This window comes from Tachypleus tridentatus, chromosome 12 (genome assembly GCF_004210375.1).
Source record: "Tachypleus tridentatus isolate NWPU-2018 chromosome 12, ASM421037v1, whole genome shotgun sequence".
NCBI lineage: Eukaryota > Metazoa > Arthropoda > Merostomata > Xiphosura > Limulidae > Tachypleus > Tachypleus tridentatus.
This window is the reverse complement of record NC_134836.1, coordinates 117,990,078-118,015,639: the sequence shown is the minus strand read 5'-3', so window position 1 is coordinate 118,015,639 and position 25,562 is coordinate 117,990,078. Positions and strand designations below refer to the sequence as shown.

The following is a 25,562-nucleotide window of genomic DNA, read 5'->3' as shown; positions in this document are numbered from 1 at the left end:
CTATCATACCAACGAAGGTTATAGTTTACATTACTTGTATCATAATAACGAAGGTTATAGTTTACATTATTTATACCATAACAACGAAGGTTATAGTTTACATTACTTCTATCATACCAACGAAGGTTATAGTTTACATTACTTGTATCATAACAACGAAGGTTATAGTTTACATTACTTGTATCATAACAACGAAGGATATAGTTTACATTACTTGTACCAAACAACGAAGGTTATAGTTTACATTATTTATACCATAACAACGAAGGTTATAGTTTACATTATTTATACCATAACAACGAAGGTTATAGTTTACATTACTTGTATCATAACAACGAAGGTTATAGTTTACATTACTTGTATCATAACAACGAAGGTTATAGTTTACATTACTTCTATCATACCAACGAAGGTTATAGTTTACATTACTTGTATCATAACAACGAAGGTTATAGTTTACATTACTTGTATCATAACAACGAAGGTTATAGTTTACATTACTTGTACCAAACAACGAAGGTTATAGTTTACATTATTTATACCATAACAACGAAGGTTATAGTTTACATTACTTGTATCATAACAACGAAGGTTATAGTTTACATTACTTGTATCATAACAACGAAGGTTATAGTTTACATTACTTGTATCATAACAACGAAGGTTATAGTTTACATTACTTGTATCATAACAACGAAGGTTATAGTTTACTTTACTTGTATCATAATAACGAAGGTTATAGTTTACATTACTTGTATCATAATAACGAAGGTTATAGTTTACATTATTTATACCATAACAACGAAGGTTATAGTTTACATTACTTCTATCATACCAACGAAGGTTATAGTTTACATTACTTGTATCATAATAACGAAGGTTATAGTTTACATTATTTATACCATAACAACGAAGGTTATAGTTTACATTACTTCTATCATACCAACGAAGGTTATAGTTTACATTACTTGTATCATAACAACGAAGGTTATAGTTTACATTACTTGTACCAAACAACGAAGGTTATAGTTTACATTATTTATACCATAACAACGAAGGTTATAGTTTACATTATTTATACCATAACAACGAAGGTTATAGTTTACATTACTTCTATCATACCAACAAAGGTTATAGTTTACATTACTTGTATCATAATAACGACGGTTATAGTTTACATTATTTATACCATAACAACGAAGGTTATAGTTTACATTACTTCTATCATACCAACGAAGGTTATAGTTTACATTACTTGTATCATAACAACGAAGGTTATAGTTTACATTACTTGTATCATAACAACGAAGGTTATAGTTTACATTACTTGTATCATAACAACGAAGGATATAGTTTACATTACTTGTACCAAACAACGAAGGTTATAGTTTACATTATTTATACCATAACAACGAAGGTTATAGTTTACATTATTTATACCATAACAACGAAAGTTATAGTTTACATTACTTGTATCATAACAACGAAGGTTATAGTTTACATTACTTGTATCATAACAACGAAGGTTATAGTTTACATTACTTGTATCATACCAACGAAGGTTATAGTTTACATTACTTGTATCATAACAACGAAGGTTATAGTTTACATTACTTGTATCATAACAACGAAGGTTATAGTTTACATTACTTGTACCAAACAACGAAGGTTATAGTTTACATTATTTATACCATAACAACGAAGGTTATAGTTTACATTACTTCTATCATACCAACGAAGGTTATAGTTTACATTACTTGTATCATAACAACGAAGGTTATAGTTTACATTACTTGTATCATAACAACGAAGGTTATAGTTTACATTACTTGTATCATAACAACGAAGGATATAGTTTACATTACTTGTACCAAACAACGAAGGTTATAGTTTACATTATTTATACCATAACAACGAAGGTTATAGTTTACATTATTTATACCATAACAACGAAAGTTATAGTTTACATTACTTGTATCATAACAACGAAGGTTATAGTTTACATTACTTGTATCATAACAACGAAGGTTATAGTTTACATTACTTGTATCATACCAACGAAGGTTATAGTTTACATTACTTGTATCATAACAACGAAGGTTATAGTTTACATTACTTGTATCATAACAACGAAGGTTATAGTTTACATTACTTGTACCAAACAACGAAGGTTATAGTTTACATTATTTATACCATAACAACGAAGGTTATAGTTTACATTACTTGTATCATAACAACGAAGGTTATAGTTTACATTACTTGTATCATAACAACGAAGGTTATAGTTTACATTACTTGTATCATAACAACGAAGGTTATAGTTTACTTTACTTGTATCATAATAACGAAGGTTATAGTTTACATTATTTATACCATAACAACGAAGGTTATAGTTTACATTACTTCTATCATACCAACGAAGGTTATAGTTTACATTACTTGTATCATAATAACGAAGGTTATAGTTTACATTATTTATACCATAACAACGAAGGTTATAGTTTACATTACTTCTATCATACCAACGAAGGTTATAGTTTACATTACTTGTATCATAACAACGAAGGTTATAGTTTACATTACTTGTATCATAACAACGAAGGATATAGTTTACATTACTTGTACCAAACAACGAAGGTTATAGTTTACATTATTTATACCATAACAACGAAGGTTATAGTTTACATTATTTATACCATAACAACGAAGGTTATAGTTTACATTACTTGTATCATAACAACGAAGGTTATAGTTTACATTACTTGTATCATAATAACGAAGGTTATAGTTTACATTATTTATACCATAACAACGAAGGTTATAGTTTACATTACTTCTATCATACCAACGAAGGTTATAGTTTACATTACTTGTATCATAACAACGAAGGTTATAGTTTACATTACTTGTATCATAACAACGAAGGATATAGTTTACATTACTTGTACCAAACAACGAAGGTTATAGTTTACATTATTTATACCATAACAACGAAGGTTATAGTTTACATTATTTATACCATAACAACGAAGGTTATAGTTTACATTACTTGTATCATAACAACGAAGGTTATATTTTACATTACTTGTATCATAACAACGAAGGTTATATTTTACATTACTTGTATCATAACAACGAAGGTTATAGTTTACATTACTTCTATCATACCAACGAAGGTTATAGTTTACATTACTTGTATCATAACAACGAAGGTTATAGTTTACATTACTTGTATCATAACAACGAAGGTTATAGTTTACATTACTTGTACCAAACAACGAAGGTTATAGTTTACATTATTTATACCATAACAACGAAGGTTATAGTTTACATTACTTGTATCATAACAACGAAGGTTATAGTTTACATTACTTGTATCATAACAACGAAGGTTATAGTTTACATTACTTGTATCATAACAACGAAGGTTATAGTTTACATTACTTCTATCATACCAACGAAGGTTATAGTTTACATTACTTGTATCATAATAACGAAGGTTATAGTTTACATTATTTATACCATAACAACGAAGGTTATAGTTTACATTACTTGTATCATAACAACGAAGGTTATAGTTTACTTTACTTGTATCATAATAACGAAGGTTATAGTTTACATTACTTGTATCATAATAACGAAGGTTATAGTTTACATTATTTATACCATAACAACGAAGGTTATAGTTTACATTACTTCTATCATACCAACGAAGGTTATAGTTTACATTACTTCTATCATACCAACGAAGGTTATAGTTTACATTACTTGTATCATAATAACGAAGGTTATAGTTTACATTATTTATACCATAACAACGAAGGTTATAGTTTACATTACTTCTATCATACCAACGAAGGTTATAGTTTACATTACTTGTATCATAACAACGAAGGTTATAGTTTACATTACTTGTATCATAACAACGAAGGTTATAGTTTACATTATTTATACCATAACAACGAAGGTTATAGTTTACATTATTTATACCATAACAACGAAGGTTATAGTTTACATTACTTGTATCATAACAACGAAGGTTATAGTTTACATTACTTGTATCATAACAACGAAGGTTATAATTTACATTACTTGTATCATAACAACGAAGGTTATAGTTTACATTACTTGTATCATAACAACGAAGGTTATAGTTTACATTACTTCTATCATACCAACGAAGGTTATAGTTTACATTACTTGTATCATAACAACGAAGGTTATAGTTTACATTACTTGTATCATAACAACGAAGGTTATAGTTTACATTACTTGTACCAAACAACGAAGGTTATAGTTTACATTATTTATACCATAACAACGAAGGTTATAGTTTACATTACTTGTATCATAACAACGAAGGTTATAGTTTACATTACTTGTATCATAACAACGAAGGTTATAGTTTACATTACTTGTATCATAACAACGAAGGTTATAGTTTACTTTACTTGTATCATAATAACGAAGGTTATAGTTTACATTATTTGTATCATAATAACGAAGGTTATAGTTTACATTATTTATACCATAACAACGAAGGTTATAGTTTACATTACTTCTATCATACCAACGAAGGTTATAGTTTACATTACTTGTATCATAATAACGAAGGTTATAGTTTACATTACTTGTATCATAATAACGAAGGTTATAGTTTACATTATTTATACCATAACAACGAAGGTTATAGTTTACATTACTTGTATCATAACAACGAAGGTTATAGTTTACATTACTTGTATCATAACAACGAAGGTTATAGTTTACATTACTTGTATCATAACAACGAAGGATATAGTTTACATTACTTGTACCAAACAACGAAGGTTATAGTTTACATTATTTACACCATAACAACGAAGGTTATAGTTTACATTATTTATACCATAACAACGAAGGTTATAGTTTACATTACTTGTATCATAACAACGAAGGTTATAGTTTACATTACTTGTATCATAACAACGAAGGTTATAGTTTACATTACTTCTATCATACCAACGAAGGTTATAGTTTACATTACTTGTATCATAACAACGAAGGTTATAGTTTACATTACTTGTACCAAACAACGAAGGTTATAGTTTACATTATTTATACCATAACAACGAAGGTTATAGTTTACATTACTTGTATCATAACAACGAAGGTTATAGTTTACATTACTTGTATCATAACAACGAAGGTTATAGTTTACATTACTTGTATCATAACAACGAAGGTTATAGTTTACATTACTTGTATCATAACAACGAAGGTTATAGTTTACTTTACTTGTATCATAATAACGAAGGTTATAGTTTACATTACTTGTATCATAATAACGAAGGTTATAGTTTACATTATTTATACCATAACAACGAAGGTTATAGTTTACATTACTTCTATCATACCAACGAAGGTTATAGTTTACATTACTTGTATCATAATAACGAAGGTTATAGTTTACATTATTTATACCATAACAACGAAGGTTATAGTTTACATTACTTCTATCATACCAACGAAGGTTATAGTTTACATTACTTGTATCATAACAACGAAGGTTATAGTTTACATTACTTGTACCAAACAACGAAGGTTATAGTTTACATTATTTATACCATAACAACGAAGGTTATAGTTTACATTATTTATACCATAACAACGAAGGTTATAGTTTACATTACTTCTATCATACCAACGAAGGTTATAGTTTACATTACTTGTATCATAATAACGAAGGTTATAGTTTACATTATTTATACCATAACAACGAAGGTTATAGTTTACATTACTTCTATCATACCAACGAAGGTTATAGTTTACATTACTTGTATCATAACAACGAAGGTTATAGTTTACATTACTTGTATCATAACAACGAAGGATATAGTTTACATTACTTGTACCAAACAACGAAGGTTATAGTTTACATTATTTATACCATAACAACGAAGGTTATAGTTTACATTATTTATACCATAACAACGAAAGTTATAGTTTACATTACTTGTATCATAACAACGAAGGTTATAGTTTACATTACTTGTATCATAACAACGAAGGTTATAGTTTACATTACTTCTATCATACCAACGAAGGTTATAGTTTACATTACTTGTATCATAACAACGAAGGTTATAGTTTACATTACTTGTATCATAACAACGAAGGTTATAGTTTACATTACTTGTACCATAACAACGAAGGTTATAGTTTACATTATTTATACCATAACAACGAAGGTTATAGTTTACATTACTTGTATCATAACAACGAAGGTTATAGTTTACATTACTTGTATCATAACAACGAAGGTTATAGTTTACATTACTTGTATCATAACAACGAAGGTTATAGTTTACATTACTTGTATCATAACAACGAAGGTTATAGTTTACTTTACTTGTATCATAATAACGAAGGTTATAGTTTACATTACTTGTATCATAATAACGAAGGTTATAGTTTACATTATTTATACCATAACAACGAAGGTTATAGTTTACATTACTTCTATCATACCAACGAAGGTTATAGTTTACATTACTTGTATCATAATAACGAAGGTTATAGTTTACATTATTTATACCATAACAACGAAGGTTATAGTTTACATTACTTCTATCATACCAACGAAGGTTATAGTTTACATTACTTGTATCATAACAACGAAGGTTATAGTTTACATTACTTGTATCATAACAACGAAGGATATAGTTTACATTACTTGTACCAAACAACGAAGGTTATAGTTTACATTATTTATACCATAACAACGAAGGTTATAGTTTACATTATTTATACCATAACAACGAAGGTTATAGTTTACATTACTTGTATCATAACAACGAAGGTTATAGTTTACATTACTTGTATCATAATAACGAAGGTTATAGTTTACATTACTTGTACCAAACAACGAAGCTTATAGTTTACATTACTTGTATCATAACAACGAAGGTTATAGTTTACATTACTTGTATCATAACAACGAAGGTTATAGTTTACATTACTTGTATCATAACAACGAAGGTTATAGTTTACTTTACTTGTATCATAATAACGAAGGTTATAGTTTACATTACTTGTATCATAATAACGAAGGTTATAGTTTACATTATTTATACCATAACAACGAAGGTTATAGTTTACATTACTTCTATCATACCAACGAAGGTTATAGTTTACATTACTTGTATCATAATAACGAAGGTTATAGTTTACATTATTTATACCATAACAACGAAGGTTATAGTTTACATTACTTCTATCATACCAACGAAGGTTATAGTTTACATTACTTGTATCATAACAACGAAGGTTATAGTTTACATTACTTGTATCATAACAACGAAGGATATAGTTTACATTACTTGTACCAAACAACGAAGGTTATAGTTTACATTATTTATACCATAACAACGAAGGTTATAGTTTACATTATTTATACCATAACAACGAAGGTTATAGTTTACATTACTTGTATCATAACAACGAAGGTTATAGTTTACATTACTTGTATCATAATAACGAAGGTTATAGTTTACATTACTTGTACCAAACAACGAAGCTTATAGTTTACATTACTTGTACCAAACAACGAAGGTTATAGTTTACAGTACTTCTCTCATTCTGGATTGCCACAGTTCTTCCCATTCTGTTTCCGTTACGTCATACGAAAGGCCTTCCCCAGTTAATGAATGAGACTGGTTTGTCCCCTAGCGGCGATTATTTCTGTATGATTTGGACATCTCCACTGTAGAAGATCCAAGATGGCGAATGTTGGGACAAGCAAGGTAAAGGTGCTTCCTTGAATAATTGGAAGTCTAAAAATGAAAACATAAATTTAACATAAGTGTCTGTTGAACTAGCACAGATGAATGAAACTAGCCACGAATAGCTTTATTTTTTTATAATTCAGAGTACCCTAGCGACACCTGGCAGAATAACCTCGGATAAATAATTATTCCTCTACACTAAGATCATAACATGTATTTTATACACCTAGTTTTATTAAAGTATCAAATTAATTTTATATAATTTACTGTAGGTATTGTGGTGACTATGGTTAACTTATACAACAAATAAAATGTTAAGGTTTGATCAACATTTTGTTTTGTTATTGCTCTTGTGTTCTCACGTAAATTGCTTGCAAACGTTCGGCTGCAGCTTGTAATGTCTACTGTGTCTTAAGACCATGTTTTAAAGTCAGTAAAATAGCGTGTTAAATATTGATGGGTGTCACAAACACTGAACGAATGTTATGGGTAATAAACTGTCAAGATAAATCGAAGTGGGTTATAAGCTGTAGCCTATTAACGTAAGTCATCTTGTAACTGTTATATCGTTTTCTCTTCTGTGCACGTCAGTCTGCAAGTGTTCTGAGAAAGCCCATATCGTCAAAGGACGACAGTACAAAGACACCTGTTGTCAAGGTCCATTAGAGGGAGAATAGACATTGCAATGAGGCATTTAGGTAGGGGCTCAGCCCTAGGGCCCATAGTCCTCATGGTGGCCCATTCATAATTTTATCCAATGTAAAATTGCGTATGATGTAGCACCCACAAAAATTGTGTGGTCTGGGCCCACACAACCTTAAACCCGCAACTGAAGCGTTGTCAAGGTAGCATGTTTGAGCTGATATAAAAAGGTTCGAGCTCATTTTTTAAAATTCTGTAAGAATGCATTACAAATACTTTATGAATTCATTTGGTAAGTGTGAATAAACAGAGACGAAGGAGGTGGAGTCATTTGTTAAGACAGAGAACAATCTGGTAAGTGTGGGTTAGCGTGTATTGCCATTACAACTTCTAAAGTACGGAAAGAAGGTACACGTTCAACATTTTTAAACAGTTTTACTTTTATTGGATTTTCTGCCATAAATTGCGATAAAACGTTTACATTAGTATATAATATTTTATACATTACTCAACAGATAGCGCTCGAACATCATTTATCGTCTGCCAATGTCCCATTTGGAGTGCAAGTGTGAAAAGTAGTAACACAATCGAGTTCAACATTATTTATAAAAACTAGTGATAATAGGGGGCATGTTCTTTGTGTTCAAGTTTATCATACCTAGGGATATTTGATGAATAAGAAACCTACAACGTTGATGTAATTTTTCTAAGAGAACTTGTTTAAAACATTAGTTTGTGCCATCTTACCTCACGCCTAAAGTAGCTTGAAACAACGTCGCTAACCCTGATACGAAGAAGTTGGTTGCAAATATATACTCACGGGCGGGGTCATCTTCTCGGATACACAGTTTACGAGTGATCAGAAACGGATAGGTTACGGTGGCTCCAAACATCGTGAGATAGTGCTAGGAAGAGGTCAAAGTTCAAGTCTGCCTTTTTACACATAATTCTTTCAACGGAGAATATGCAACGATAGACTTTGTTTTCTTTTCTGCAGGAGATACAATTGCGTTAGATACAGATACAAATTAACTACTGTGTTGCACGCTTAGAAACAATAATACGTTTATATGCAAAAACGGCTCGTTTGGGTTGAGAAAATATTTTACATAGAAGAGCGAACAACGTTTCGACCTTATTCGGTCATAGTCAGGTTCACAAAGAAACAGGTAACTGACCGGAAGCTGACCAACTAATATAAAGGAAAGCCTTTATACCTATATTAATATAATAAAATAAATAAACGTATATATTCAAACATCTAACACCGCCCTCTATATTCCGACACTCAGTTACACAACCCTTTCAAACATGCGGTCAGCTTCCGGTTAGTTACCTCTTTCTTTGTGAACCTGACGATGGCCGAAGAAGGTCGAATCGTTGTTCGTTCTTCTATGTAAAATATTTTCTCAACACAAACGAGCCGTTTTTGCATATAAATTTCTCAACAAGTGGGTTTCTCGACATCTCTAATAATACGTTAGTTTTGTAGCGAGTGAAGGTTTACCACCGTCTCTTGTACGTGCGAAGTCTGTGGTGGGGACCATCGCATAGATAAATTTCATCCATACAAAATCACCTCAGATACCATATGTACCCTTTTTACTGAAAATTACAAACTATTCTAGGGGTTCATTCCTTTATCCCCGCCCCTATTCTATGGCTTCACAACGCAATAAAAGTATCGCCCCCCAATCATACCCTTAATAATTATATACCTACGCCTCTGCAAAGGATAATAGGGTTTTTGGGGTGAACTTTTTTTTACAACAAAGTCGCTTACCGAGGATCAATAATGTACACTCGTGGTGCAGACTCCTCAAACAGACAAACTATCAGACTTTTAGGTCTTTATTCAGATTTGACTCTAGTGTGGTCTGTATGGTTTATAACGTAAGCTGAAAGTGACTCAACACACAAGTAAAGAAATGTTGTTGTGTTTAAATACTGGTGTGTTTCACTGTGTTTAAATACTGGTGTGTTTCACTATGTTTAAATACTGGTGTGTTTCACGGTTGGTCTCTTTCAAACTGATGTATCTCTATGTAGTACCTCCATATTTCTAAAGTGAAGCTGTTATTGGTGTAACTGTATGACCATAGTACACCGGTGGTTAAGTACTAAAATATTGATGTAATAGTATGACCATAGTACAATGGTGGTGAAGTACTAAAATATTGATGTAATAGTATGACCATAGTACACTGGTGGTGAAGTACTAAAATATTGATGTAATAGTATGACCACAGTACACTGGTGGTGAAGTACTAAAATATTGATGTAATAGTATGACCATAGTACACTGGTGGTGAAGTACTAAAATATTGATGTAATAGTATGACCATAGTACACTGGTGGTGAAGTACTAAAATATTGGTGTAATAGTATGACCATAGTACACTGGTGGTGAAGTACTAAAATACTGATGTAATAGTATGACCATAGTACACTGGTGGTGAAGTACTAAAATATTGATGTAATAGTATGATCATAGTAATTCTGGATGTCGTTGGTAAGAAATCAGACCCAATCTGTCGTAAACATACATAAAAAAATAGAATTATAGACTGGAAACCAGATCATTAATTCTTGTCTTCTCTTCTCAGAGTGTTAGATTTATAACATGTTTCACATAAGAACATCATTTTTGTAACAAATAAATCTTTCCCTCAGATAGTATATCAAAGAGTTTTGTTTCTAGTTAATTTTGTAGGCATAATTATTCTGTAAATTAAAGTTGGAAGATGTCTTGAATGAGTAAAGAAAGTTACTTTTGAATAATTGTACAACATTTCGACACTGTTATGGACCTTACCTTCATTTCCTTAAAAATATAAATAAATATAAAAAGTGGGTTCCTTGACATAGAATGGGGCGTATTAGTTTCGCCATCTATTGTTAAGTAAAACAACAAGAAATAAATCATTAGTTTTTGTTGAATATAACCTGAAACATCTCTGATATTAAATTACCTGTATGCCTAACAGGACACAAAGATACCAAGATGGAACGTCCTCCACACTGTAGATTAGGTTTTTATTCACGCTTTCTTGGGATATTTGTGTTGGTGAGTTGTTAACAGAGATCTAAAAATAAACATTAAAAACACGACTGTTAGTAGAAAATACTCACAGATAAAAGTCCTAACGACTTTTTAAATAAGTTTTTTGAAACTAACTCGCGTTTTTTCTCTTCACTATATATTCTTCTTATTTTACGAACTTCATTGAACAATGGGTTTGGTTTGTTTTGAATTTCGCGCAAAGTTACTCGAGAGCTATCTGCGCGAGCCGTTCCTAATTTAGCAGTGTAAGACTAGAGGGAAAGCAGCTACTAATCACCATCCATCGCCAATTTTTGGGCTACTATTTTACCAACGAATAATGGGATTGACTATCACAATATATCGCCCCACGGCTGAAACAGCGAGCATGTTTGGTGTGACAGGGATTCGAACTCTCGACCCTCCGATTACGAATCGAGTGCCTTAACCACCTGACCATGCTGGACTCGTGGAACAAATAACCGTCACTTACACTGAACTGCACTTTGACAAATGTTAGTCGCTCAAGAAAAGTATTTTATGAAATAAAAAATCAGGTCTTCCAAAAGTACCAACAACATTCTCTGTGTGACAAACTCATGGAGATGATCAATCTATATTAATTTCCTTATAGTATTGTTTCTACTGTTTGTCTGTTTGGGACATTTTGTATAAAATAATAACTGATAACCAGTTGAAGAGCTCTTGATAATAACCCAAGTTTAAACTAGAATTATATTTGCTAAGAACTTCTAATCAGATGTCAACTAGAGCAGCAACAACTACAGATAGCCTCAAAGGACAAACATTTCAAGGCTTCGTGTAATAAGAGATTTTAAAGAACACAATGGGTTTACATATTAATACGGTTATCTTTACTATCGCATTTCATTTGTCATAAGTATGATTTTTTTTAGGTTATCTTACTTAATATTATAGCAACAAATGTGAAACGATTATAGACAAAATACAAATCATAATATTATTATTTACCTTAAGACCACAATACAAATTACAAATCATAATATCATTACTTACCTTAAAACCACAATACAAATTACAAATAATAACATCATTATTTACCTTAAAACCTCAACACAAAATACAAATCATAACATCATTATTTACCTTAAGACTACAATACAAAATACAAATCATAACATCATTATTTACCTTAAGACCTCAATACAAAATACAAATCATAACATCATTATTTATCTTAAAACCACAATACAAAATACAAATCATAACATCATTATTTACCTTAAAACCTCAATACAAAATACAAATCATAACATCATTATTTACCTTAAGACTACAATACAAATACAAATCATAACATCATTATTTACCTTAAGACTACAATACAAAATACAAATCATAAAATCATTATTTACCTTAAGACCACAATACAAAATACAAATCATAACATCATTATTTACCTTAAGACCTCAATACAAAATACAAATCATAACATCATTATTTACCTTAAGACTACAATACAAAATACAAATCATAACATCATTATTTACCTTAAGACCTCAATACAAAATACAAACCATAATATCATTATTTACCTTAAGACCACAATACAAAATACAAATCATAACATCATTATTTACCTTAAGACCTCAATACAAAATACAAATCATAACGTCATTATTTACCTTAAGATCACAATATTCATGTTTTTCTTTTTCATACTGTAAAAGAAAAAAAAATCATGTTACTAACATCGATTCAGAGTTCATTTGATATAAAAACAGTTTTTAAATTGTTGTTAGGGTTAACAATGACTCAGAACAATGTTTGTTAGGGAGGCTCTCGAGCTGTTTCCTGAGAAGCTGGTGTTTCCTACAGTGTCACAGCAACTGTTAAAGCAATGACTGCACTACGTTAACTTGTATACACAACAATGACTGCACTACGTTAACTTGTATACACAGCAATGACTGCACTACGTTAACTTGTATACACAACAATGACTGCACTACGTTAACTTGTATACACAACAATGACTACACTACGTTAACTTGTATACACAACAATGACTACACTACGTTACCTTGTATACACAACAATGACTGCACTACGTTAACTTGTATACACAACAATGACTGCACTACGTTAACTTGTATACACAACAATGACTACACTACGTTAACTTGTATACACAACAATGACTGCACTACGTTAACTTGTATACACAACAATGACTGCACTACGTTAACTTGTATACACAACAATGACTGCACTACGTTAACTTGTATACACAACAATGACTGCACTACGTTAACTTGTATACACAACAATAACTACACTACGTTAACTTGTATACACAACAATGACTGCACTACGTTAACTTGTATACACAACAATGACTGCACTACGTTAACTTGTATACACAAGTTATTTTCTCTTATTTACGTTAAATAATAACACACGTTATTCCCCATCTTTAACTTTCATCATCAACTGAAAACTTTTTCCAGCTTATATCATGCATCCAAAAATCCTTTACATTTTAGCTAACACTGAATAGAGCAGTTACCTAATTTGACTAGTTTATACTTTAGACAACAATTACCTAATTTGGCTAGATTATACTTTAGATAACAGTTACATAATTTGACTAGTTTATACTTTAGTTAACAATCAATAGAACAATTACATAATTTGAATAGTTTATACTTTAGTTAACAATCAATAGAACAGTTACATAATTTGACTAATTTATACTTTCGTTTACATAAAATAGGACAGTTACATAATTTGACTAATTTATACTTTCGTTTACATAAAATAGAACAGTTACCTAATTTGACTGGTTTAAACTTTAGTTAACAATCAATAGAACAGTTACATAATTTCACTAGTTTATATTTTCGTTTACATAAAATAGAACAGTTACCTAATTTGACTAGTTTAAACTTTATTTAACAATCAATAGAACACTTACATAATTTGAAGAGTTTAAACTTTAGTTAACAATCAATAGAACAGTTAGATAATTTAACTAGTTTGTGCTTTAGTTAACACTGAACAGAAGAATTACATAATTTGACTAGTTTATACTTTAGTTAACAATCAATAGAACACTTACATAATTTGAAGAGTTTAAACTTTAGTTAACAATCAATAGAACAGTTACATAATTTAACTAGTTTGTGCTTTAGTTAACACTGAACAGAAGAATTATATAATTTGACTAGTTTATTTAGTTTATTCATCAATTAACACTGAATGGAACAGTTACAAAATTTGAAGAGTTTATACTTTAGTTAACAATCAATAGAACAGTTACATAATTTGACTAGTTTATACTTTATTTCACATTAAATAGAACGGTTACCTAATTTGACTAGTTTATACTTTAGTTTACATTAAATAGAACAGTTACATAATTTGAATATTTTATACTTTAGTTAACACTGAATAGAACAGTTACATCATTTAAATAATTTATACTTTAGTTAACACTGAATAGAAGAGTTACATAATTTGAATAATTTATTTAGTTTATTCATTAATTAACAATCAATAGAACAGTTACATAATTTAAATAGTTTATACTTTCGTTTACATAAAACAGAACAGTTACATAATCTGATTAATTTATACTTTCGTTTACATAAAATAGAACAGTTACCTAATTTGACTGGTTTAAACTTTAGTTAACAATCAATAGAACAGTTACATAATTTCACTAGTTTATATTTTCGTTTACATAAAATAGAACAGTTACATAATTTCACTAGTTTATACTTTAGTTAACAATCAATAGAACACTTACATAATTTGAAGAGTTTAAACTTTAGTTAACAATCAATAGAACAGTTACATAATTTAACTAGTTTGTGCTTTAGTTAACACTGAACAGAAGAATTACATAATTTGACTAGTTTATACTTTAGCTAACAATCAATAGAACAGTTACATAATTTAACTAGTTTGTGCTTTAGTTAACAATCAATAGAACAGTTACATCACTTAAATAATTTATACTTTAGTTAACATTGAATAGAACAGTTACATAATTTGAAGAGTTTAAACTTTAGTTAACAATCAATAGAACAGTTACATAATTTAACTAGTTTGTGCTTTAGTTAACAATCAATAGAACAGTTACATCACTTAAATAATTTAAACTTTAGTTAACATTGAATAGAACAGTTACATAATTTCACTATTTTATACTTTAGTATACATTAAATAGAACAGTTACATCACTTAAATAATTTATACTTTAGTTAACATTGAATAGAACAGTTACATAATTTGACTAGTTTATACTTCAGTTAACACTGAACATAATTAACTATATTTTAGATAACATTTAGTTATATACTTTAATTTGACCATCAAAAATTTATTCACTGTTTCATTGGATAGTTTTTTTGTCGTTTTTTACCTTTTTTTGAGAATACTTTGCGACTCAATTGTGAATGCTGTTTTGGAGATTTTAGGAAAGATTAGCTAAGACTTAACCTCATCTGAGGTTAAGTTACGTATCTGGTCTGAAAGAGCAGCGTTTATCTCAGACCACCTGTGCTGATCGTGCAAACTAGATTCTAACTTCATTACAATTATATCTCGATCAGTTGATCTTACTTTAATTTCATGTTTCCAATCTGAGAGACGTGTAACACAATTATACGTGAATTATAAACAATAGTTGTGCTCGTCAAACTTGGTTCGTTTCTTTTTCACTTGTTTGTTCTAACATTTTATGTGGTCAGGTCTTCGAATCTCCTGCTTAACGTAGCGGGTAACTTACCTTTGTGAATTGTTTGTTTCTTTGTTGTTGAATACAAAAACTACACATTGAGCAATCTGTGCTGTCCACACCTCAGGCATCGAAACTCTGTTTCTAGCGTTATATGTCCACAAACTAACAACTATGTGACTGGAAGAAGGGGGGTTAAACTCTGTGACGTTACTGTATGACTAATTCGTATATACATATGTACATAATTTCAACAGTTCAAGTATGACTAATTCCTACACATACTTAATTTCAACAACTAAAGCATGACTAGTTCGCACATGCACGTATCTAATTTCAAATATTCACCAATGACTAACTCGTAAGTACGTTTGCTTAACAATATTCATAATTTAATTGTTGTTCACGTGAGATAAAACAGTCATAGAATAATATAAAACAGTCATCTACACTGATCCAATCCAGAACGTGGACAGCTGGACGTCAACTTTTCAATGTTTCTGTTAAGGTACAAAACGCGTTCCCTCTATAGGTACAATTTTGGTATGATACACACTGATCTAAATAATCACTCCTGTTTTAAAAACCTAAGTTATCTGGTAATAAGTTCACAGGTAATACGACAGGCGTAAAAGTACGACTATCTGAAAGTTTCCACTACTGGGCTATAAATGCCTCAAATCCAGACAAATTAACCTTGCCTCTTAACAGAATATGGTTTGGTTTGTTTGATATTTTGCGCAAAGCTACACCGCCAACTCTTGGGCTACTCTTTTACCTATGAATAGTAGAATTGACCATAACATTATAACGTCTCCACGGCTGAGAGGGCGAGCATGTTTGGTGTGACTGGTATTCGAACCTGCGACCACTTGGTCATGCCGGACCAGAAGAATGTTAGTAGCTTAAGAATTAGTAAACAAGGACCTCCAGTGACACAGTGGTATATCTGCGGACTTACACCACTAAAAACCGGGTTTATATACCCGTATTGGGCACAGCACAGATAGCCCATTCTGTAGCTTAATTATAAACATAAAAATTCAAATGATATATTTTTGGCACAACGAAAAATAAAATATTTATTACATACTTGCCAATTAATAATGGTGATTATTAATTAATAATTAATACTTAGAAAATATTTTATCTTTCGTTGTGCCAATAGCATATTACGTTGGCATTTTCATTCAGTGTGCTTGAAAGTAAACTATTATATAAGCAGTTTGCTTTGTTTTATGGTTCTTAACTCGCCACTAACACCTAAAGTGCTGTAGGAGTTTGGATAACGTACGACATATAGAATATGTTAGGCTACTATACCATCGTTTCGTCACCGTGATTCACAGCTAAATAACTAACAAGTTTATCCATCGCACAATAAGGATTAATTAATCATTATCAAACAAAATAAAAGGGTAATTAATGTGTAGTTTAGTGGAACTTACTGCCTCTACTTCTAAACCTGGGTTTTCCATGGCCAACAAATTATCTCAACGCTGAAGCTTCCTACTAAGAAACTGTGTTAAATGCAGGTTAGCTGATGCATAACAATTGAAAATCTGATTGGAATAATTATTGACGTTGTTGTATATGTACATAAAACTCTATTATCGTAACGAAAAGCCTAGATTATTCTATGGAATTCGACTTTATTCTATAAGTTTTCTTGGTGATAACATATCTCCTTATCCAGGTACGTATGTAAGTGAACGTAACCATGATAAATATTTATTCTTGCGTTACGTTTTTTTTTGTTTTTTTTTATAATTCCCGGAGTAAAAATAAGATAAAAAACTTACTTTATTACATTAGTTCACTGTTCATTTAGATAAATAACACAAATGGGTGGGTAACGCGAAGAGGTCCGCGTTCCGCTGTGAACGTAACCAATCATGTGTGAATGCTCTGTGTGAAATTTCAGCAGTTAAAATCGAGGTAACTTCAATTTTCAGCGCTTAAATTTTAAAACCCCAAAGAACGCCTCGGTTTAGCTGCTTGGAATGTGTTTCTTGATTTGTTCATTTCAGAGCTTTCGCCCAAACCTACGTAAGAGAATAACTGTGCATCGTACTTCTTAATTTTGGGCTAATAGATTAGACAGACGGCAGGTTGTCAACAGCACCCATCGTCAACCCTTTGGCTGTCATAACCTAATCAACTAGTGACACCTGACGGTATCGCGTAGAACTTTGTTTTGTTTTTGAATTTCGCGCAAAGCTACACGAGGGCTATGTACGCTAGCCGTCCCTAATTTAGCAGTGTAAGATTAGAAGGAAGGCAGCTAGTCATCACAACCCACCGCCAACTCTTGGGCTACTCTTTTACCAACGAATAGTGGGATTGACTGTGACTTTATAACGCCCCCACGGCTGAAAGAGCGACTATGTTTGATGCGACCTGGATTCGAACTCGTGACCCTCAGATTACGAGTAGAACACATTAGCCCACCTGGCCAGGCCGGGGCCCGTAGAACTTTACTGTAGGAACGAGAATAATAACCATAAGATTTGACACGCCCTTTAGTTGGTCATGCTTGGCCCACTATGTATTTGTAAATAATCTGCCACACAACAATGACGTGATAAGTGTTTGAAACAGAAATGGACACAGATATGTACAAATAGATATTAGTTTTTAAACAAGAACAGTCGCTTTGTCGTTATGAGAATATACAGATAATATAGGCTTCTAGGCGGAAGCATTTTGTTCGATTTAGATGACCTTTCCTTTACTGACCACTACGTCTAATCCCAATAGGTTTCATTACTGTTATGCAATGTATAATGCTGAATATGTATATAAAAAAAACCCGAATGGTTTGAAGGTCACACAAAATATGCTGTAACTGTTTTATCCTTGAGAGAGGGAAATACTCAGTCAGTGATGCAACTAAACAGAAAAAACAGTTCTACATCGATACAGTTCATTCACGTTTGTTTTTTCTGAGAAAATCATGGATATGTGTTGAGTTTCTTAAGACGAAAATTAAATGTTAATATTAAATTATGTCAGCTTCAAGCGGTTGATTCAATCATTTTTCACGTGACCAGTTGTTTGTTTTATAATTCCACTATTGTTCGTTTCTAACTTTGTTTTAGAACCCTACTTATGAACCTTGTTGCCTCGTACAGTCAGACTCTAATCAGTTTCTGTTAACACAGAATTTGAACAATACTTTATGGAATCGAGTTTCCTGGAAACAAAAACTGCGAAAACAATTAAACGTGGATTTTCTCATTATATCAATTTCTAAGTTGACCAACGTTTAAAGAATAACTAGTAATAACATAATTCGAAGTTTTTGAAAGAGGTATACGCCCTAAAATGAGTAGTTTATGAAAACTAGAATAGTTGAAAAAGTGGTGAAAATCAAGAGACAAAATAAACGACTCTCAAAAACTCTTTAAGGTATAACTATATTTTATCTATTATTTTCGGTTTCAAAATTAAGCTTCGGGTACTAGAGACATTTTCAAATCTTGAAGTGATACATTACAAATTATAAGGAATAAATATTTGGTCCGTTTGTTTTATCGCCCCCTCTGGGACAGTGATAAGTTTGCGGATTTACAACGCTAAAATCAGAAGTTCGATTACCCTCGGTGGACAGAGCAGATAGTCCGATGTGGCTTTGCTATAAGAAAAACACAAACACACACATGTTGGACACATTGGACTATTTACTTGTTTGTTTTTGAATTGCGCGTAAAGCTACACGAAGGCTGTTTTCGCTAACCGTCCCTAATTTAGCAGTGTAATTAAAGAGGAAACGCACCAAGTCATCATCACCCACCGCCAACTCTTTGACTATTCTTTTACCAACGAATAGTGGGACTGACCGTCACTATATAACGCCCTTTCAGGGTACACTGAACTATCTACAGAGAATCTAACTCTGATTTTAGCGTTGTAAGTCTACAGACTTACCGTTGTCCCACCAAGAGGAGTATTTGCTTCAGTTAAACTAAGTAAACATCCACTAACTGTACACTCCCAAAATATACTCCAGCAACAACTTATATACTGGTTAAAACATCCAGAGTCTAGCTGGGTAGTAACAACGTGTACTTCAACTACATCTTATATCAGGTAATACATCGAGTGTATGTTTAACTGGACACTAATAAAACAAGAACAACTTATATACTGGTTAAAACATCCAGAGTCTAGCTGGGTAGTAACAACGTGTACTTTAACTACATCTTATATCAGGTAATACATCGAGTGTATGTTTAACTGGACACTAATAAAACAACAACAACTTATACCAGTTAAAACATCCAGTAACTGGACACAAACTGTTGTGTACATTAACTACACTTTATACTATGTAAAGAATATATGTGAAACACTTGAATCACTACAGCTTAGAGTAACCGATCAACATAGTTAGTTGAAATAACTTAATAAAAGCTAATCAGATAACCGAACTTTAGACACGAGTTTATTGAGTGGTTATTTGATACTAAACACAAAGCTATATACACATTGGACTATCTGTATTGTGCCCACCACGAATATGTAAGTCTAGTTTTTAGGGTAGTAAGCCTTCAGACTTACTTCTGAGCCACACGAGCAGGGATTAAAATAATTAAATTATCCGTGAGTTCACTGTAGATAAATAAGCCCCATATGAAGCATGGGTAATGTCAGGTGAATTCCAAATATTTATTTTGTTATACACGACTCGGCATGTCCAGGTAGTTAAGGTACTCGACACGTAATCTGAGGGTTGCGGGTTCGAATCCCCGTCGCATCAAACATGCCCGCTCTTTCAACCATGGGAGCGTTATAATGTGACTATCAATCCCACTATTCGTTGGTAAAAGAATAGCCCAAGAGTTGGCGGTGGGTGGTGATGACTAGCTGCCTTCTCTTTTGTCTTCCACTGCTAAATTAGGGACGGCTAGCGCAAATAGCCGTCGTGTAGCTTTTCACGAAATTCAAAACAAACCAAACGCAGATAGCCGTCATGTAGCTTTGTGCGAAATAAAAACAAACAAACAAACAAACACATTTTGTGATACTTTATCTTATTACTTGTTTGACTCAAGATATTGAATATAATATAATAATATAATGCATGGTTTTTGAAACTGCGCTCTGCGGAAGCCCTTGAGCTCCGCCATAGTTATCTGGGGCTCCGCTAGGAAATTTTAAAATGTTAACATTTTTTTCTTAATACTATAAAATTAAGTCAGAACACGCTGTACAAAAAAAAAAGTAAAATATATCTTTAATATAAAACGTTTATCACGAACTGGACCTTTTAATTTCTTATTCTGCCTCACGCCAGACGATTTTATTTAGGTCAGTGGAAGTTCTCGCGGTGAAAGTGTTAATACAATCTCAATTAACTTCGACTGGTTGCTTCCAGATATGGGACCATCTCAAAATCGCATGCGTCATTGGAGATGCAAGATAGCCTTGTAATTTTCGTATAAAACATCGGTAGTGATGCCAATTGTCTTTTAAAAGCCAGATCTAGATTAGCGACTAAATCTCGAACGAAATGAAACATGACGTCATAGCTGAAATTTGTTCCAATTTCAAAGTATATTTATATGAACTATAATTAAATTTATGACAATTATAATTGGTAATTGTTAGGTTAGGTTAGATTCGTTGTAGTTTAGTCAGACAAACTTGGTACCAATGAGCTATATGACGTCATGTCTCATTTTGTTTCATTTCGTTGGAGATTTAGACGCACGTCAGATCTGGCTTAATATTATGTTATTTGGCTTAAAAATTTCTGTTAAAGAATTTAAAAATAATAGTTTACCCTTTTCCTTTAGAAAGTATGTTATTCTAGTGGCCTAGCCTTTTTTACACAAATCTTTATTTCTGGCTTTGTTACGACAAACACTGAACTTAAGTCAGCATGTCGTTGTATGATGATAAAACTCTACTGCTTAAACGAGTTTTCATTAAGAAGCTATTTTGTGTTTGTAAAAATCCTTTTGAATTGTCAAAGGTATAAGAATACGTTTTTAGACAAATTAATAATTAGTTGTCACCCTTATAATGGATAACACTGGAGAACACTTTTTCAGTAATTTTGAGTTGCATTGGATATTTTAACTGATTCTGAAGGAGTTTTAGGCGCTGATTTCAAATCTGAAATTAGTTTTTCTCTACAAGCTCTAGTTTGTATGCAATTTGAGGTTAATGAAATTGTACAAATGTGAACTTGCGTAAACCATGTATAAGCATTTTCACGTCCATATATATAGATAGCTTCTAATATTTTGATCATTCTTCTTTTGTTCCAGATCAAACATGGCTACCAAAAATATATATCATTGCAGAAACAAGCCTGATGCCTTCTGCTACATATGTGGATGCTACACACTCGATCGTCAGAGACGTAACATATCCTCGTTCGTCAAGCGTGCCTACAAGGCATATTTTGAAGTTCATCTTGGTGATCAAGACAAGCAATGGGCTCCTCATGTTGTGTGCCACAATTGTGAGGAAATGCTTCGAGACTGGACCAAAGGAAAACGCAATGGTCTGCCTTTTGGTGTTCCAATGATTTGGCGCGAACCCACCAACCATGCAACTGACTGTTATTTCTGCATGGTAAACACAACGGGTATTGGGAAGAAAAACCGACATAAGATTACGTATCCGAACATTCCCTCAGCTATTCGGCCTGCTCCGCACTCTGAAGAAGTTCCTGTTCCAGTTTTCAAAGGCTTGCCTTCATTGGACGATAAAGACATTGGACATGATACAAGCGAACAAGACAGTTGTGACAGTGAATTGTCAGAAAAGTGTACACAATCGGAGAACTGTTCTTCAGACACTGAACCTTTCCCCGTCCCCAAGCCTCTTCCCCAGGCTGAACTGAATGATTTAGTGCGGGATTTAGGTCTTTCAAAGAAAGCAGCAGAGCTTTTGACATCAAGATTACAAGGCAGAAATCTTGTTGATCACTCTGTTAAAGTATCATATTTCAGAAAGCGTGACCAGCTTTTTGTGACCTTCTTTCAGAAGACAGACAGTTTGTTTACTGCCATGACATCCAAGGGCTTCTCAAAGAACTGGGTGTACCTTACTATAGTCCTGCTGAATGGAGACTCTTTTAGACAGTTCAAAACGCAGTCTAAAGTGTGTTCTTTTACATAATGGGAATGTTTATTGAGCAGTACCTGTCGGTCACTCAGTGCATTTGCGGGAAGACTATGATGATATGAGAATGGTCATGGACTTATTAAAATATCATGAGCACAATTGGATCATTTGTGTAGACTTAAAGATGGTCAACTTTCTTCTTGGACAACAGAAAGGTTTCACCAAGTTTCCATGTTTCCTCTGTATGTGGGACAGCCGAGCACGAGACACACATTGGGTCCAGAAGGACTGGCCTATTCGTGACACCCTTGAAGCAGGCATGCCAAATATCATGCAAGACCCAATTGTAAGCAGAGATAAGATCATCTTTCCTCCTCTTCACATCAAATTAGGTTTGATGAAGCAATTTGTCAAGGCACTGAAAACCGAAGGTGAATGTTTCCAACACATCATCACAGCTTTACCAGGGTTATCATTTGAGAAGATCAAAGCAGGCGTGTTTGATGGCCCACAGATTCGAACCCTAATTCGTAATGATCAGTTTGTTGCTAAGATGACCGCTTTAGAAAAGGCAGCATGGTTATCCTTTGTGGCAGTCGTTCAGAACTTCCTTGGAAACAATAAGGCGGAGAACTACAGTGAACTTGTGAACAGAATGCTCCTCGCTTTTCGTGATCTCGGGTGCAACATGAGCATCAAGCTTCATTTTTTGAACAGCCACCTTGATAAGTTCCCTGACAACCTGGGAGCTGTGAGTGACGAACAAGGAGAACGATTCCACCAAGACCTAAAGGTCATGGAAAAACGCTACCAAGGGCGCTGGGACAAAAGTATGATGGCTGACTACTGCTGGAGCATTAAACGAGATTGTCCAGATGAAGTGTACAAACGCAAAAGTTACAAACGCAAATTCCTACCTGAATAAAATACGCAAACAAATTGATAAGCTATTCCTATAATTTCCTATAATAACGAAAAATTAAAAAATAAATAAAAATGTCAAATTGCATAAAATCTGTAGCTTGCAGACAAAAACCGACTTCAGATTTGAAATCAACACACTCAAATTGACTATAGAAAGGTCTTTTTTTAAATGCAACAACATGAGTGTTCCCCAGTGTAAGTTGCTGAATATCAGTAATAAATCTGATACGAGTTAAAAACTTCCTAGGCCTAATACGAATTCATCAGCGTTACCGTCGTGTGCTAGCACTTCAACACAGGATGATGCAAGAAGTATCGAAACAAGATATAAAACAAAGTTTGATTGAAGTTTTATTGTTTACATGGACAGATAATGAAGATGGACCTAGTGGGTTGTGGGTTGAATGTGGAACAGTGTTGAGTAGCAGTAGTTTGCATCCAGCAAAGCTAAACCTACATCTAGAAACCAAACACTTCCAATTAAAAATCCAACTTCCGAGTATTTCAAAAGAAAGTGTTCACAATTAAATATAAGTAAAGCTACATTTCGTTCGTTTGTCCATCAGGACAACAAAGGTGCTCTTATGGCTTCAAATCGTGTTAGTTACCGTATTACAAAAGCAGGTGGAGGTCATACAGTCGCAGAAAATTAGATAAAATCATGCGCACAATAATTGGTAGAGTGCACGATTGACGAGAAATTCCTTAAAAACATTAACTCTGTACCTCTTTCTAACAACTCGGATTCTCGAAGAATCAAGTACATGTCAGCAAATTGCTTAACGGAGTTAATAAGGCGAGTAAAAGCGAAATTTAATTTTTTCGCATCAAATGGATGAATCAACAGATGTCGCAGGTTATGCGATGTTGCTTGTGTTTGTTCGCTATATTCACGAAGTTAGTTTTAAAGAAGATATGCTAATTTCCAAACCTTTGCCTACTCAAACAACAGACGAAGAAATATTTAAACTGATCGATTTTCTTATGGAAGAACATAAGGTCCAGTGGCAGCTTTGTTCAAGTATTTGCACTGATGTGGCTGCAGCTATGACTGAAAAATCTTCAGGCACAGTGGCATAAAAAAGAAAAACCCGGACATTGAGAGTATCCACTGCTGTCTTCATCGTCATGCACTTGTAATGAAACGAATTCTAGAAGACTTAAAAGAGATATTGAATGATGTCATAAAAATAGTTAATTTTATAAAATCAAGACCACTTCATGCGAGAATCTTCAGTTACTCTGTGAGGATATGGAAAGTTTGCATAGAAATTTTCTGCTTCATACTGAAGTCCGATGACTTTCTCGGGGAAACGTGTTTGCTCGGTTTTACCAACTGCGTGAGGAGATAGGTTTCTTTTTATCTAAATGCTATTTT

At 32.4% G+C, this 25,562-nt stretch overlaps 1 pseudogene across 1 annotated transcript in view; it reads right to left on the bottom strand.

Moving 5' to 3' along the window:
• The window catches only part of LOC143235744 (solute carrier family 23 member 2-like), a 36,660-nt pseudogene extending 19,680 nt beyond the window's left edge, over positions 1-16,980 (bottom strand). The window contains exons 1-6 of the transcript XR_013019365.1: positions 16,229-16,980; positions 13,119-13,154; positions 11,381-11,494; positions 9,373-9,399; positions 9,156-9,313; positions 7,611-7,814 (exon numbers count right to left, since the gene is read on the bottom strand). The product of XR_013019365.1 is annotated as a solute carrier family 23 member 2-like (transcript). The remainder of the gene's footprint in view (positions 1-7,610; positions 7,815-9,155; positions 9,314-9,372; positions 9,400-11,380; positions 11,495-13,118; positions 13,155-16,228) is intronic.
• Between the last annotated feature and the right edge of the window lie 8,582 nt (positions 16,981-25,562).